Source organism: Sycon ciliatum, chromosome 11 (assembly GCF_964019385.1).
Source record: "Sycon ciliatum chromosome 11, ocSycCili1.1, whole genome shotgun sequence".
NCBI lineage: Eukaryota > Metazoa > Porifera > Calcarea > Leucosolenida > Sycettidae > Sycon > Sycon ciliatum.
Genome location: NC_088653.1, coordinates 24,985,723 through 25,001,105, shown reverse-complemented (window position 1 = coordinate 25,001,105; position 15,383 = coordinate 24,985,723).

Genomic DNA, 15,383 nt, shown 5'->3' with positions numbered 1-15,383 from the left:
CCCCGAAGGTGGAAAGTCTCAGATATCGGGCCATATGTTATTTGATATTTCTTTGCATAAATATGTAGCGTACGGTACTCGATTAGTACCACATGGATGTACGTTAGGTTCGTCCACTTTTGCTAGGGTACTCATGCATGCACGTGTACGTGTCTTCCTTTACCGTACACCATTCGTGTCCTTTGCCGGATATTTGTACTCCTTTTATTGCGCGTTGTCATTATTACATGTTTGTACATATGCTAACTTTGGCGCACTACACATTCTGTATTTTCTCTTTCAATGGCACAAGGATTCAGTAGTCATTCACCATTAGTCTTCACCATGCGGTTTGGCCTTTCGGTGTTCTTTTGCAATGAATAATAACAGTGTAGTATGAGTAGTTTTCCTGTGGATTCCCGTTGGATTTTAGAATTGAGATATGCTAGACACATCAATTGAAACGAACTATCTCTCTCTCTCTCTCTCTCTCTCTTATACCTCTCTCTCTACCTATCTCTCTCCCTATCTCTCTCTCTCTCTCTCTCTCTCTCTCTCTCTCTCTCTCTCTCTACATGTCTCTCTACCTATCTCTCTCTCTCTCTCTCTCGCTCTCTCTCTCTTTCTATCTCGCACCCTCTCTCTCTCCCCTCGCTCTCTCTCTCTCTTCTCTCTCTCTCCTCTCTCTCTCTCTCTCTCTCTCTCTCTCTCTCTCTCTCTCTCTCTCTCTCTCTCTCCCCTCTCTCGTTCTTGCTCTCTCGCTCTCGCTTTCTCTCTCTCTCTCTCTCAGTTTCAAAACTTAGAACTGTTTTTGAAGAACTAGAAAGTGTGTTGTGTCGGGGTTCAGAAATTCCAAAACTCTCTCGCTCTCTCTCTCTCTCTGTCCACAATAAGACATTGTTGTTCATGCCTTGGCGTTTACCCCTGTCCAGAACTTAATGAATGCGAAAAACTGAATTTTACATGCAGCAGTGATGCTCACTGTACTAATCAGACTGGGACATTCTCATGTGTTTGCAAGCCTGGATTTACTGGAGATGGATTTTCCTGTACAGGTACGTTCTTTCCACACATGCCCTGGCCACGTCTTCAGTCCCAACTTTTGTCTTTTTTTAATATTGAATTTGGCAGACGGCTCATATTGTTTGGGAAACGAGGAATGTACCGGAAATGACATATACCCAAGATGACTGCCTGCAGTGCACCGGTGATCATTTACGCATTATCAAAATCGCTGCGCAGGCCCAAATTGCAATTTCACGACATATTTTACTTTCAAATTATCACAACTTTACCATTGGCCGATTCCATGATCTTGCGCTTCTTGGAATGGTCCGTCAGCGACGAATGCACAGAGCCCACATTCGACATCTATAAAGCCACAAGTCGAGCGCCCCCACTTGCCAAACTTGCCCCAGCGCCAGATCTGCGGGCAGAATCCAAATTGTCTTGCCATTTCACTCTCCCCCATCACTGGACTTTGAATTTTTGTGTACAGAACATGTCATGTAAAAAAGAAAAATCTGACTTTGAAATGTTCCCGAACGCAGAAAAATTGCAATTGCCGTGATTTTACTTTCGGCGGACGATATCGTTGCAAGGGAGTGTCGTAGCTCTTCGGCGATTGTTCGAGACGCTGTTTTCTATTAAATGGCGATAGACCCTTCGATCGTGAAATTTGGTCAAGAAATGACTGAGATATGATGGATTTACTGATTGAAGGATAGTCGTAGATATTTGGCTGGTCGGACGGATAAGGGTTAAAGGGGCACTCCGAGAATTTTTTTCTATTGTGTGTTCTCTTGATGGGGGCCTTATATGGCCCCCAAGAGATGGGAAATCGCAGAAACTAGACCCCAAAAGTCGATATAAGAAGCCAGGGAGGGCCAAGTTTGTCTCCTCTTTTGATGGTTTTAATGAAGTCACGTGTGATTAGTATTCAAATTCTCTGCATTTGAAGATCTTAGTTCTTTGAATTTCTGGTGATGAAAAACAATGTTTGGTCAACATTCCCAAGCTTTACAACTGCGACCATACTCTAAGGAACATGGAGGACCTCCTGAGGTGCCCCTGGTAGAAGCGCAGCCTGGTGAGGGCCAGAAAATTGGAGCGGACGACTTCACTGGTCGACAATCAAATAAAGATTGGTGTTTCTGCCAAAAATGTGGGGTGATGTAGAGGGCAGTCGATTACCTTCACTGTCGAGAGAGCGCTGCAGCTGTTAGCATTGGCAGCCCTTTGACATGCGTTACACATCACCCCGACTTCGCGTCGGCTTGTCTTAACAAAACTGTTCTGACCATATGCCTCACGGCGTATAGAGAATTTTGAGATCCTCGAACTCGGACCAGTGAAGTCGTCCGCTCCAATCTCCTGCCGCTGTATAGTGTTTGCTAATTGAGGACGTAGCTCGCTGTTTTATCAGCGCTTGCAATTGGGCTATTTTCAAGACGATCATTTGTGGCGTCAAGGGATGATTGCCCTCGTCATCTTGGATGCTGGCGTGGCTAAGTGGTGCTGCCCCAAGAAGTCTTCTAAGGTGAGGTAATGTTGGCTTGATGGAGTTTTGTTCGTAGCTTGTTTTTGTACGCTGTGCCGTGGCTCGTTTGTAGACTCATAAATCGTGCCAATATTGGGCCAATATTGAGGGGTATACCAATTTCATGGTTCCCTTCAAAAGGTTTTGCGCGGGCTTTGGAATGTCGATCTACACCCCAAAGCAAACCTACCTGCAAAATTTGAGCGAAATCTGAGAGACCTACTTGCACATATGTTCTGGTTTTCTCAGACATGCTCTCTTTTAAAAGTCACACAAGTCATATGTGTGTGTGCACATGTGCAGGTGGGGTTGGGAGTAGTGTTGATTTTACACTATTACAGCGACCTCACCCGGAGTCCCGAGCTGCTGAGAATGCAACCCAAATCGTGCGAAGTTTGAAATCGTGGTCACGTGGCAGGTTTGAGGACTTCCTGGACGAAGCAAGATGTATTCAAGCACACCTACCCGCTGGAAACCGTCGCCAGAAACTGCCTAATACAGTGAATGATACAACCTTCAGTCGACAAGTATTCACAGGGAAGATTAACTCTGCAGCGCGGATCGTGGGTGATGACTCACCTGGCTCAGTGCTCGGGATGGAGGACTCGGCTGGTGGTGACAAGACTGTGCGTGAGGTACTGTATGACAAGCACCCGTCATCTTCACTGGCGGTTCCTGGCTCATTGGTGGTGCCAGCCGACTCACAGCGGGTGAACCCAATACTCTTCGAGCGCATCACGCCAAGCCTCATCAAGTTTGTTAGCAGGTCCATGAAGGCGACGCTGGTCCGTCCGGATTAGACTTGGAGGCCTGGACCAGGATGCTAACGTGCTTCGGCCCAGCTTCCAACCGACATTGCATTGCATTGGCGGATTCGGCACACGTATTGTGTACTGCGAATATCGAGCCGAGTTTCATGGAGGCATTCACTGCCGCCCGCCTGATCCCCATTGATAAAACCCCAGGGGTTAGACCCAAAGCTGTTGGGGAGGAGATTATAGGGCGAGCTATAATGAAGGTTATTGAAAGTCTTCCTGAAACCGAAGCCGTGCTGCTGATAGATGCCGTGCCGCCTCTTCGTAGCGGATGGGGGCGAATTTCTTTCCCATGAGGGGATCTGCCAGGGCGACCCCTTTGCGATGGCCATTTACACTGTTGCTGTTATGCCTCTTATAAACAAACTTTCACACGAATATCCAAGCACCACCCAGCTGTGGTACTCTGATGATGATTCCGCTGCTGGCACCCTTCAAGCCACATCCCTTTACTGGTCTGGTCTAAGTTATTGCAGCTGGGACCCGACTATGGGTACCACCCCAATCCGGAAAAAAAACAGTTCTTCTGGTGAAGCCATCTCTCGAGCACGCAGCGCAGGAAATATTCGCTGGGACTGGGGTGAGAATTGTTACAGATGGTTGCATTTACTTGGTCCGGCTCATCGCAATTGTCTCGTATCCCCCCCCCCCGCACTTTTTGACAGGTAAAACCCAGTCCAATCACGATATCTAAGGCTGTGTTTACATGAGAAATTTCAACCCAGGTCGAGTTCAGCCCAGGTTGAAAGTCTGAACGATAGACAAAAGAGGTGAGCGTTTACATGAAGACAGTTGAAGACAGTTGAAGTTCAAACCTGGCGCGAGATACGCACAGAAGTACGTTTGTACGATTTTCTTGACCCGGGTTGATTTCCTTGGGGGGAGGGTTGAAATCAACCCGGGTCGAAATTTCAACCCGGGTCAAGCGCAATTGCGTCATGTAAACGCGCCATTCAATTTATGCACATGGCGGGTTCAAATCTGACCCGGGTCGAACTCAACCCGGGTTGAAACGCCTCACGTAAACACCGCCTAACTTACTTTTGCTCGGGAGATCTTGATGGCAAGATCAAAGGAGGCACCAAAGAAAAATGATCGCGATTAGCGCTTTGAATCGTGGTGTATTCGACTTTTTTGGGAAGTGGGAATCTGGCCATTCACTGTCTGTGTTGCCAAAAGCCAAGCGCAGCGACCCGAAGACCGGAACTGTAGCAGGGGCAACTGCCATCCTGGCCTGGAGAGCGTGACAGGCACGCGTGCATGCGCAGTGCTAGTTTTGGTCTGGGAGTGAGAGTCATGTGTGATTCGTCCGTGGTCTGGTTGTCTTGGTCTAAGTCATGTACTCTGTATGCATTGGTCGCTGAATGGTCATCCTGATTTGGCGTCACTTTATCATTGCTTGTTCTTTGAAGTTTCTTCGTGTCTTCTCCCTTCACCTTTTTGTTTGGGTCTTGCATTTCCTCTCTCCTCCTGCACCCTCGTCGTTTATTGTCTATATAAGAAATGATATGGAAGGAGACGCACAATCAAGAGTTTGCGTTGCTGTACGGCGGTTGCCTGGATGAGAAGGTAACAACACACCAGTTGTGGTTCAACTATGCTTATACTGCAGATATTGATGAATGCGCTGGGCCCACGAGCGGCAACTGCAGTCTGACATCAACGTCATGCTCCAACACTCCCGGCTCCTTCGCGTGCTGTAGTCCTGGCTACCAACCATTCCAATCAGCTTGCGCAAGTAAGTAGCTACAGTCCATTCATTGGAAGCTGGCACCCTAAGGGCCTGGTCAGACTGCGGCAAATGTTGGTTGCCTGACGAAAACGGAAAAGCGTCCAGAATTTGAATCGCGATCACACTACACATGTGAGGAGAATGAAAATTCAAACTTCATTTCGAGCGTCAAGTGGTAATCTCCACGAACGACGTCAAATTCTTTCACCTTGGGGATCGCCAACACCTTCAGTGCAATCCTTGCAACCATCCTTAATAAAAAAAGTTATGAGTTTTGTTGTTGTCCGTGGCCAATTAGCAACTCGATATCGAGATGAAAAAATCAGTGATTATCAGCGTCAATGGCGTATCAGCGCCAAATCCTGTTTGGAGCGGAAAAGCGTGGTCCGTTCTAGCTTTTTTTTTGGAGCGTCAACTCTCGCTTTTGCCGCTCTGGTGGCAAGTTACTATGGAGATTCGGATTATAATCCCAGGATTATTTCGATTTTGCCGCAGTCTGACCAGGCCCTAACTTTTTGGTGTCTCTCTCACGTAGTTGTAGATATCGTGAAAACAACAATACATCCTGCATTGTGTGACCCGTGCAATTACTCCTTGCCACATTTGAGGCCAGAAAAGTCCAAGAACAGGGAAATAGAAATTCAGCCAGGTTTTACAAAATTCGGACAGGTATGCCATGGCAAAATGTATGGAGAAGCAGATCCAAAACCCAAATTTTTGAGATTTAAAGTGAGTTTTTGATCCTCAATTCGACCCAAATCCGACTTTCAAAAGCCAGCGGGACAGTTTCCGATGAATGGACTGTAGTACCCTTGGACATCTCTTATTCGGGCACCTTGGAACTGGGCACTGCCCTATATCAGATTTTCCTGCACGTCAGGATAATCCCACCTGCCGTGCATCATACTACTGCAAGCTTTGATGAAGTTGGCATGTATTGCACTTGTCCCAGATTTAAAAAAGAATCCATCGATTTTGAATGTGTGAACTGCAGAGATTGGCAAGGACAAGACATTTAAAAAGGAGCATGTGCATGCACGCCATTGAGGAAAAATTCGAGAACAGTGCACTTTTTGTCATAGCAACTCAAGTTGAAGGTGGCAGGTGCAGAGACTTGCCAACATCTGAGTAGTCCAGATAAGTGATGTTTGAGTGTAATTACCAGGGGAAATTGTAGTGATTCCCAAACCTACCTGCTGAATTAACGTATTGTCCGGGTGTAATAAATAATTTCACAGTCTGAGTGAGACTCTGCTGGGAAGCCGAGTTTTCCGGGCATAGCGGCTTCATTCGTACTTTAATTACCAGGGGAAATTGTAGCGATTTCCAAGCCTTCCTGCTTTTAAAACATATTGTCTGGGCGTGGTGGCTTCACTCTAGCCTTTATCTGCCATGACTGGCTTCATCGCTACGGTCCTTTAAACCAGCGCCTACTCCAGAGCCGGGTCAGCCGTTTCGGCGACCCAGTTGGGGTTGGGACCGCATGGGAAAAGAACACCGGGGGTCAATTGTGACCCGGTTGGGACCCAGTCAGGGCGTTCTAATGCTCCCTGATGTACAATAGCCGCACTTGAGTCTTGTACCCGGTACTGACTCGGTTGCAAGAGTTGTGCCAGGTAGATCTACACGTGTACCCGATTGGTTTGAAATCCTAGAGCAGACACTGTAATGAGGATATGTGGAAAACAATGAACAGGTCTACCCGTTTTTTTTACCAAAATACCAAAACATTAAAAATGCGAAAATTTGCACGAAAAAAGTATATTTTATACTACTACTAGTTGTAACTAAATATTGCGACAGAGCTCTCGGCCATATTTTCAATTCATTGTACTCCCAACTTGAGTTGGGAGTACAATGAATTGAAAATATGGCCGAGAGCTCTGTCGCAATATTTAGTTCTGAAGTTTTAATGCGCCGTTAGTGGCAGAGCAGAGTGGACACGACGAGTCGATGACGAAAGAAGGAGAGATGACAAGACGAGTCGGTGAAGAAGGAAGGGGAAAAGCAAGACACATCTGCAACATCTTTGTTTGATCAAACTGAGCTGAGCTGCAGATACGAAGCGTCGACCAAGTAGCCCTGACTGGAGTGAATGCCCCAGCTGGCCTCTAGTTTGTCAGTGGTTGCTACTAGACCTGTTAGTATCACACTCACGACTACAAGTTTCCTGGTGTGCATCGACATCGGCATCAGTGGGGCCTCCCGCTGTCGATCCTGTTGACGGGCGGACAGGTCGGTGTGAATCCTGAACGGCAACCGAGCCTGTCGCGTTGGGGGATCTCGGCGGTGAGTCTCGCCTCGCCTGCATACATGGACATTGCAACATCATAATAATAAACAACATACATGTACTTTCCATTGGCATCAATATTCCGCGTAAGATTTTCGTCGCCTGTGTGGTGTGTTTCTCCACCAATGAGCGCGTACTATGAATATTTATCGCTGTTCTCACACTTTACCATTTTAGCAGCTTGCATATGCCATTGTTATATGCGGAAAGCGTGCACTTGCGCCATTTCTGGTGCATAAGAATGATCATTCCTCCATTATCATCATTATCATCCTCTACTGATGAGCTCCGACAGGGAGCGAAACGGCTGTCTAGAGGCGTGGAACAATATTATCTCTCAACGGAAGTGTCCTTGCTGGTGTCTGAATGGTTCGGCTGAAGAGCGCGTGGTTGTGATGAGTTGGGAGTACAATGAATACTACTAGTTGTGGTTGATAAATATGGTGGTAAAGACACACCTGGCAATATGGCAGTAAACACACGCCTGCCCACACACGCTCTCTAGGCTGCAAAGTTCTGGCACAGAGCTCTCCTTCTCACCACCACCACCATCAGTTCGCGCCTGGCGCCTAGTCGATGCATGGTTGGTGGTATCCGACATAGCAGGCTGGTACATCAAGTAGCGCATGGCACATAGAAGATGAAACAGCAACGACATTTCGTCCTCGCTGGACTTATCAGGAAATCACCATATTAATCAACCACAAGTACAGCTGCAGTGGTGTCTTCAGCTTCATTCTACTACTAATTGTACTTGAAAAATTCACTCGAAACGAAAGCAGAACGGTAGCCAAAAAATATTGTGTGCGAAAATAGGAAAAAATAACTACCCTCGTTAGTGGACAACAACGAGGGTTTCAGATTGTTTATCTTATAACGAGTACTATCTACTGCCCGGACGTGAATGTACGTGTTTCAGGTGTCAGTGGATTTTGACCATTGTCTGCTACTGAGTTTGGTCTTGTAACCAATGTCGTACTAACAAGGGTACAGCTGTAGCAACAAATGTTGGTACTCGCTCCATTGCTCACTCTTGCGGTCTTGTTCTTGCACACTAGCACGCCGTAGATAGAATCCTGTAGAGTTTGCATATTTTTAGTACATTCCCAATGTGCTTCTCCATATCATAACATCCTATCTACTTGCTCTAGAAATGAAGTCTGGCGCCCGTGGAGAGCTTTGGCTACAGTCCATTCATAGGAAAGTGGTACCCTATTATTTTAGTGGGACTCCAGTTACACCACATATACCGTAAAGTCTGGTATAAAAGCCGCCCTCGAATAGAAGCCGCAATTTTGGGCCCATCAAATCACACATAAGCCTGGTTTTAGTGTTGACATACATAGAGATACCTGTCTTGTATAGAAGCCTGTCTCATATAGAAGCCTGCAACATTTCACCAAGAAAGTCATAGAAGCCGCGGCTGTTATACAAGACTTTACGGTACTGTCAAGTGAGAAGCTTTCGCTAGAGATAAAATTTCACTATTTTCGCGACCATCACACATTGGTGAATATAAATCGCCGCAAACTGCTCTGTACATTGATTGTAGACTGTAACAGATCCAAATGAAGAGATAAAATCGCCAAAGTTTCTCATCGTGAACCAGCCCAATTCATGAAAACGCAAACTTTGCGCACCGCGAAAGTTAATCGCTTCACAGTGCGTGCACTTATAGCTATCATGAAAACAACAGTTCATCCTGCATTGCGTGGAACGTGCAATTATTCCTAACCGAATCTGATACCAGAAAAGTCAAAGGACACAGGGAATTAGAACATCAGCCTGGTTTTACCAAAATTTGCACAGGTACTCCATGGCAAATGTGTGGAGAAGCGGATTCAAAACCCGGATTTTTGTGCCTCGATTCTGTCAAAATTGGGCTTTCAAGAGCCAACGAGACTGGCTCAGGTGAATGGACTGTTGCGTCGTTGATCCCGAAAGCAGATCTTATGTACACTTCACCTGATACTTGTCCAAGTCAACGTGTGGTGCTCTTTAACCCAAGCATCACCCTTTAACCCAAGCATCACCCATCTTCAAGTTTACTCATGGCTTTACCAACGATGTCATGGCTTTACCAACGGTGTGCACATTCTACTTTTGTGTACTGTCGTTCTGCAGGAGAGTACAGAGGCAATCTTCTCATACTTGATCCAGTCAATTATCCGGCAATGAGTTTTTCCAGGGCCGCTTCATTATGTTCTCAGCTAGGGTTAGCGATACCAAGTAGAACGGAGGAAAAAGATATGATTGTCCAGGCAGCCAACAATTCGATAATCAGTGACTTTGTGTGGTTCCGGATGTTGGCCGAGCCATTCGGGCTGAGACGGGTATTCCTTGACCAAGGTACTGCGTCCCGCGAAGATTTGCATAATGTTGCCTGTGCAAGTAAGTATGGCGTGCTATGCTCCAATCCTATGTGTTATATTCTACATGTGTGCTGGCAGGTGATTTAACCATGTTCGAATAGAGCTCAGGCATATAGCTCCTGCAGAGCCAACAGTCCGGTCAAGGCACCAGCAAATGGCAGTCATCCAGTGCTGCTCAATGAAATCCAGTCATGTCACTCAAATGTGCATCTTCTTCTGCAGCCCAGTGTTGGCAGGTCTACAGTCCATTTCAAAACTATAGACGCGTAGGGTTTTTGAAATATTTGGCTGGACCTTTTTGAGAATAGTTTTCGGAATATTGCTCAGGACCGCTCCACAATTACTCTCCTATAGTTTCTAAACGATTGGATAATAGACGCCTAATTTGGAGAAATGTATGCACAAAGTGATCACAGATTTTATGTGGTATAGATGCTGGCATAACGGTTTTTGCCTAGGTACGCGTATAGTTTTGAAATGGACTGTAGGGCTGGGCAACGCTCCGGCGCGTACCTGAGTGCCACGGCTGGATTTCATTCAGCAGTGCTGTAGCACAGCAGTCAGACCTGGCTTATCCGGTCCTCTTTTATCCGGACCCCTCGCCATCAGGAAGAAAATCGTTGGTTACCGATTTACAGCATATACCATGCATGAATACATACAGCATGTGTGTTCGATTATCCTGTTCCCTCGCCTATCTGTATATTTATGTGGAAAACGGATGGCTAGGCTCATTCTATGAGTAGGCAAATATTTGGTAGCAATGTGTTAGGAAAAGTTCATGTTTCCCGGATCACACAACATCGCATACAACAAATACTTCCTCCGCGTCATCCAAATTGTCGCAGTTTGACTAGTGACTTGTCACTTGTTACTGACAACTCCATAAGAAAAGCCATTCAAAACTTATTACACGGTATGATAGTCTGAAGACCAGAGTAACGTTCCAGGGCAGTTGGACTGAGAGTTTTCATGCAGAGATGAAGTCCTTGTCGTCGCTGGTGTCAATGGACGCAAAAATATCGTTCCGAAATATTTCAAGGAAGGTTGAAAGTTGGTCGCGCCTCATCTCAAACACTTTGACTTTCTCCACAGGACAAGAGCTGCTATGCTTGTCGTCTGCTAGCTCTGGATGATTTCTACTTCACCACCAACGAAGCCCAGTAAGAATACACGTATGTTGCGAGGTCGGTTGATTACCGTCGGCGGAATCACCTCAATCTTGAAATGACCTTTTTTTAGCAGTGGCTTGCTTATTTATTTTAGCTGTGTGGTCACAGCTCATGCAGCCTGGTAAGTGTACTATCACGTCCAGCGCGCCCTCTTTTTCAGCATCACTGGTATACCATGGTTCGGCGCCTGCGCGTGCATCACTACAGGCTACAGCACTACGTGTAGAGTCTACACGGATCTTGCAGGTACAATCATGTACTGAGTGTCACAGCCAGAGCGACAAATTATTTTATCACTGTTGCAGGCATTTAGTTTGCTGACCCCTCGATGTTTCTCCAAGCGCTGCAACTTGTTCCACGAAGTCAATCTCACCCCAGCTAAGGTAAAACAGTGATGAGGCTTGAGTGAATGGCCATAAGCATGAGAAATGTGCAGGCTAACACGCCTGGCTGATCTCAGCGAGTCGAAATTACCATCGCAGCGACATCAGCGAAGAAATTGCGTCTGGTTCAAAAATTCCAGCTTCGAATAACAGAAAATAGAACTTTGCCGTCACCCTATACTGATGACTATGTCCGATTCCTTGCCTCTGGTACGAGTGGGGGTGAGTAAATACCCCGTTTTATACCAAAAGCCAAACTGCGACAATTTCGATGACGCGGAGGAAGTACAACAGTGGTATTAGATGTTTGCACTTGACCCTACAAGATCACACAACACTTGAAGATTTCAGCAGCGAAACACGTCAGGCGAAATTACTGGTCAGTCGGCGACACGCATTTTTCACAAAAATTTGGGTTTCACCTGCTGGGAGAGTATGCGTGTACTCGAGTCTCATCCTGAGCACGTTTTTTTCTTCCCTTTTTCAGCTCCAGTATAGCTGTATTTTTCATTGCAAAGCCGTCCTCGATTGTTGTGTTCGTTGTTCAAATGAAGTGGACATTCAATCATGAAGGCAGAGGACATAGGAGCCTGATCGGAGTTTCTCGTGGCATAGGACGGCCACACAGAGACACTTTGGGATTTTCTGAATATAAAATACCGTACGCACGATGCTGAGATCAATTTGTGCGATATCAAATTGTTTGTGATCTACCACATCGAGCAGAACGGGATCCAAACACAAGCTTACCGACAGTTAGGCTGCCGACCTGACTGGACAAATGATCCCTGGCTTCACCAGACGCTAGAAGTCGGACACCATGTCCTTTGCCGCGACGTCCATCTCCAAAAAGAACTCCATCTTCGTCGTGAAAAGGCTTGAAATACTCAATATTCGACCGAGATTCGCGGACTCGCGCTTTCTCGGATCGATTAATTTCCTGTTGGAACAGTTGCAGGGCAGCTTCCCGCCACTGTTTCAACAGGCGATGGCTCCAAAGCATGCCTGGAACAAGCCATATCGAGGTTGCAAGCCACCCCTCTCAACAACAAAAAAGAAGAAATTCGAAATTTCAATGGTGGAAGATATACTATGAAGAGAATTTCAAAAAGTATATTTCGCGGAGCGATCGCTCAACCTACGTCATTCAAACTTTGCAGGATGGTTCAGACGTACATGCTAGGCATGGAACCACAGGCGATGATGCCATAGCTGACACACAGAGTAACACACACAGCAGATTTGTGTGCACAGATACTAAATTAGTGGACGTCGTCATCTTCTTCTCGCTGATCTCGAATGTACTATGACGTGCTATTTCGCCTGACGGTTCACCAGAAACACTCCACTATTGCAAGTAGTTCCTGTCATCCTTTGGAACAAAGCGAGACTTGACAGGAGTACAGAGACGTGCTGCATACCGTACGTGTCAAGTCAATACATAATGACGTCCGAAGTACAGAGTAGTATGTACATCCTTGCCCTGAATGCTATCGTCCGGGACATTTGCATTGCAACAAGCTGATCACAGCCATAAACGGTCCATGCTTGCCTGCACAGCTGTAGAACTGTAACAGTACAGTCGCCCCTCTTTAATGCATCACTTTACAAACCAGCACCCTCACCCTCTAACCACCACAATTTTCAGTAGCCAAAAATTAGGGGCGAAACAAGTATATCGAATACTCGAGCGCTCGCTCGCAAATTTGAAACGAGCCAGTACTCGTTTCGCAAAATACTTCGAAGTATCCTATATACAGTGTATTGTATACTAGTAACAATCTGGAGGATAAAAAACATCATTATCAGCTCGAAATTAGGTCTACTCAATGCTATTGTTTCGTCCATATTCCTTTATGCTTGCCAGTCAGGACAGGACAGGACAGGCGTGTGTGGGGGGAGGGGGGATGTGCGTGTGTGTGTGTGCATTCGTGCGCGTGCGTGCGCAAGGTATGTGTTCATTGAACAATAGAGGATATGCAATTGCATCATCAATATGTAGTGAAGTCACGGACTCGTTGCACATCACTGCACCCCCACCCCCCTTCTCCTGGCACTAGCTACTCACCTTGCATATTTTGCACCCAGTAGAGAATTCACTTAGCCCCCATTAAAAAATCCGCCATTAAATCATCTGCATTCAACCGCTATAGGTGGGACACCACCCCCGGTAAACGGACACAAAACGGGGCGCTCTCGCGGCACTTTAAGGCGAGGGTCGAACTAAACTCTGCTGCACTCTCTCTCTCTCTCTCTCTCTCTGCTCTCCTGTTGCAGGATATACTGGATGCGCATCTAGTTGTGGCCAGAATGAACACTGCTCCCACAACGGGTCGTGTGAATGTACTTTGCCCTACTATAGAGCTGGCGGCGGGTTGTGCCAACGTAAGGTTTAGTGCTTCCCTGCCTCGATGACATTTTGCCAAAGCATATTTTAATTTAATATCGTATCATGGCTTGTGTTATCATACTGGTGTTGTTACATGTTCTTGTTCTTTCAGACATACAGGAAAACCTGTAACTAAAGACCATCCTGGCTAGCGACCAGCCTGCTACTACAGGCCACTTCGCCACGCACGGACAGCGTCACATTCATAATTATACAGCATTATGGTTGCGTGGTGCAAACCTCTAACTAAGGACCACCTGCGAATATTCGAATGCTCGGTATATTGGTTTCACCCCTACCGAAAGTTAGTTCGTGCCCAAAAGTCAGTACCCGCCCGAAAGTTAGTACGGGTGGGGTCACTAAATTCGAAAGTAAATACGAACCTATTTACGGATTTTTACGGTACCAGCTGAAGCATCATTTCACGAAGAATTTTGTCCGTGGCCACTTTCTCTAGAATCTCTTCATGCCATCTCAATGTAACGTTCGTGAAATGATGCTTCAGCCAGTTCTGTTTATTCCCGTACCTAAGCAGAAGACGATACTTCAGTAACGTCTGGCGCTAGCCAGGGTCCACACAGCTTTAATTCCCGTAGCTATGCAGAATACGTTACTTCAGTAACGTCTGGTGCTAGCCAGGGTCCACACAGCTTTAATTTGGTGTTTGTGTGTTTGTTTGTTTGTTTGCGTCACGCCTGGCGTTATCCCGTATCTGTCCCGTACCGTACAATCAAACACAGCTGGCCATATACAGCTGGCCGCAATATTCAAATAGGGCTTTCAAACGCAAGATCATAACGTGAAGCAACTTGGAAGAATGGGTATGAATGCGAAGTGTATGGGGGAATGCATGTAGGGCGATAGTGCGGGTTCGAATCCCAGGATATGCCTGAAAAAAAGAAGAATTGAAAAATTTATAACATCCCTATGCTTTTTTTGCCGTCATCAAGACGGTTGTTGTGAACCCTCTAAGATTCTCTAAATTGTCAGGATCGTACGACCACACGGCACGAGGACAACTCTTTTCCTTTACACAGTATATTTCCCTTCATCGAATAATTAACAATACACACTAATAACACCAGCTATTTATAGCATGCAAAAACAGCGTACATGCAAAACATACGCATATAAAACTGGACATACAAGCGTATACAGCAAAAACGCACACAGCGCATATAGCGTGTGCCATGCAGCAACATCAGCGATATGGCGGAGTCGAAATACAACATTGCAACGAATACAATGCCATAAGCGCGAAGGCCTTTCCCAATTGAGAACTGGTGGTTTGCAACATTCTCCCCACCAAAGGGCTTCTCACCGCCGTACAACAATGCACACGATCCGGGGCTCTGACTATGCGCCCAGAACGCGTCATCTCCTGCTGCCGTGGTGGTGGTAACGGTGCTGACGGTTCATACGCTGGCTGCTGAGGGACGATAGCAGGTTGAGAGGTATCGGCAAGCCCATGAGCCACGTCCTGTGACGATATTTCTAATGGCACTAACCTTTAGATCGGCCTCAACAGGGTACTGGTACTCAACTTAACCTTGGCAACACAACGCTTACCATCTCGACCAGGGAATAACTCGATTCTCCGTCTCAAACGCCAGAACTGTTTGTGGTTGGTATCATCGAGAACAAAGACAACATCACCCACAGCTTAAGGGCGCGACATGGTCTGTTGGTGCTTGTTCAGCTGACTTAGG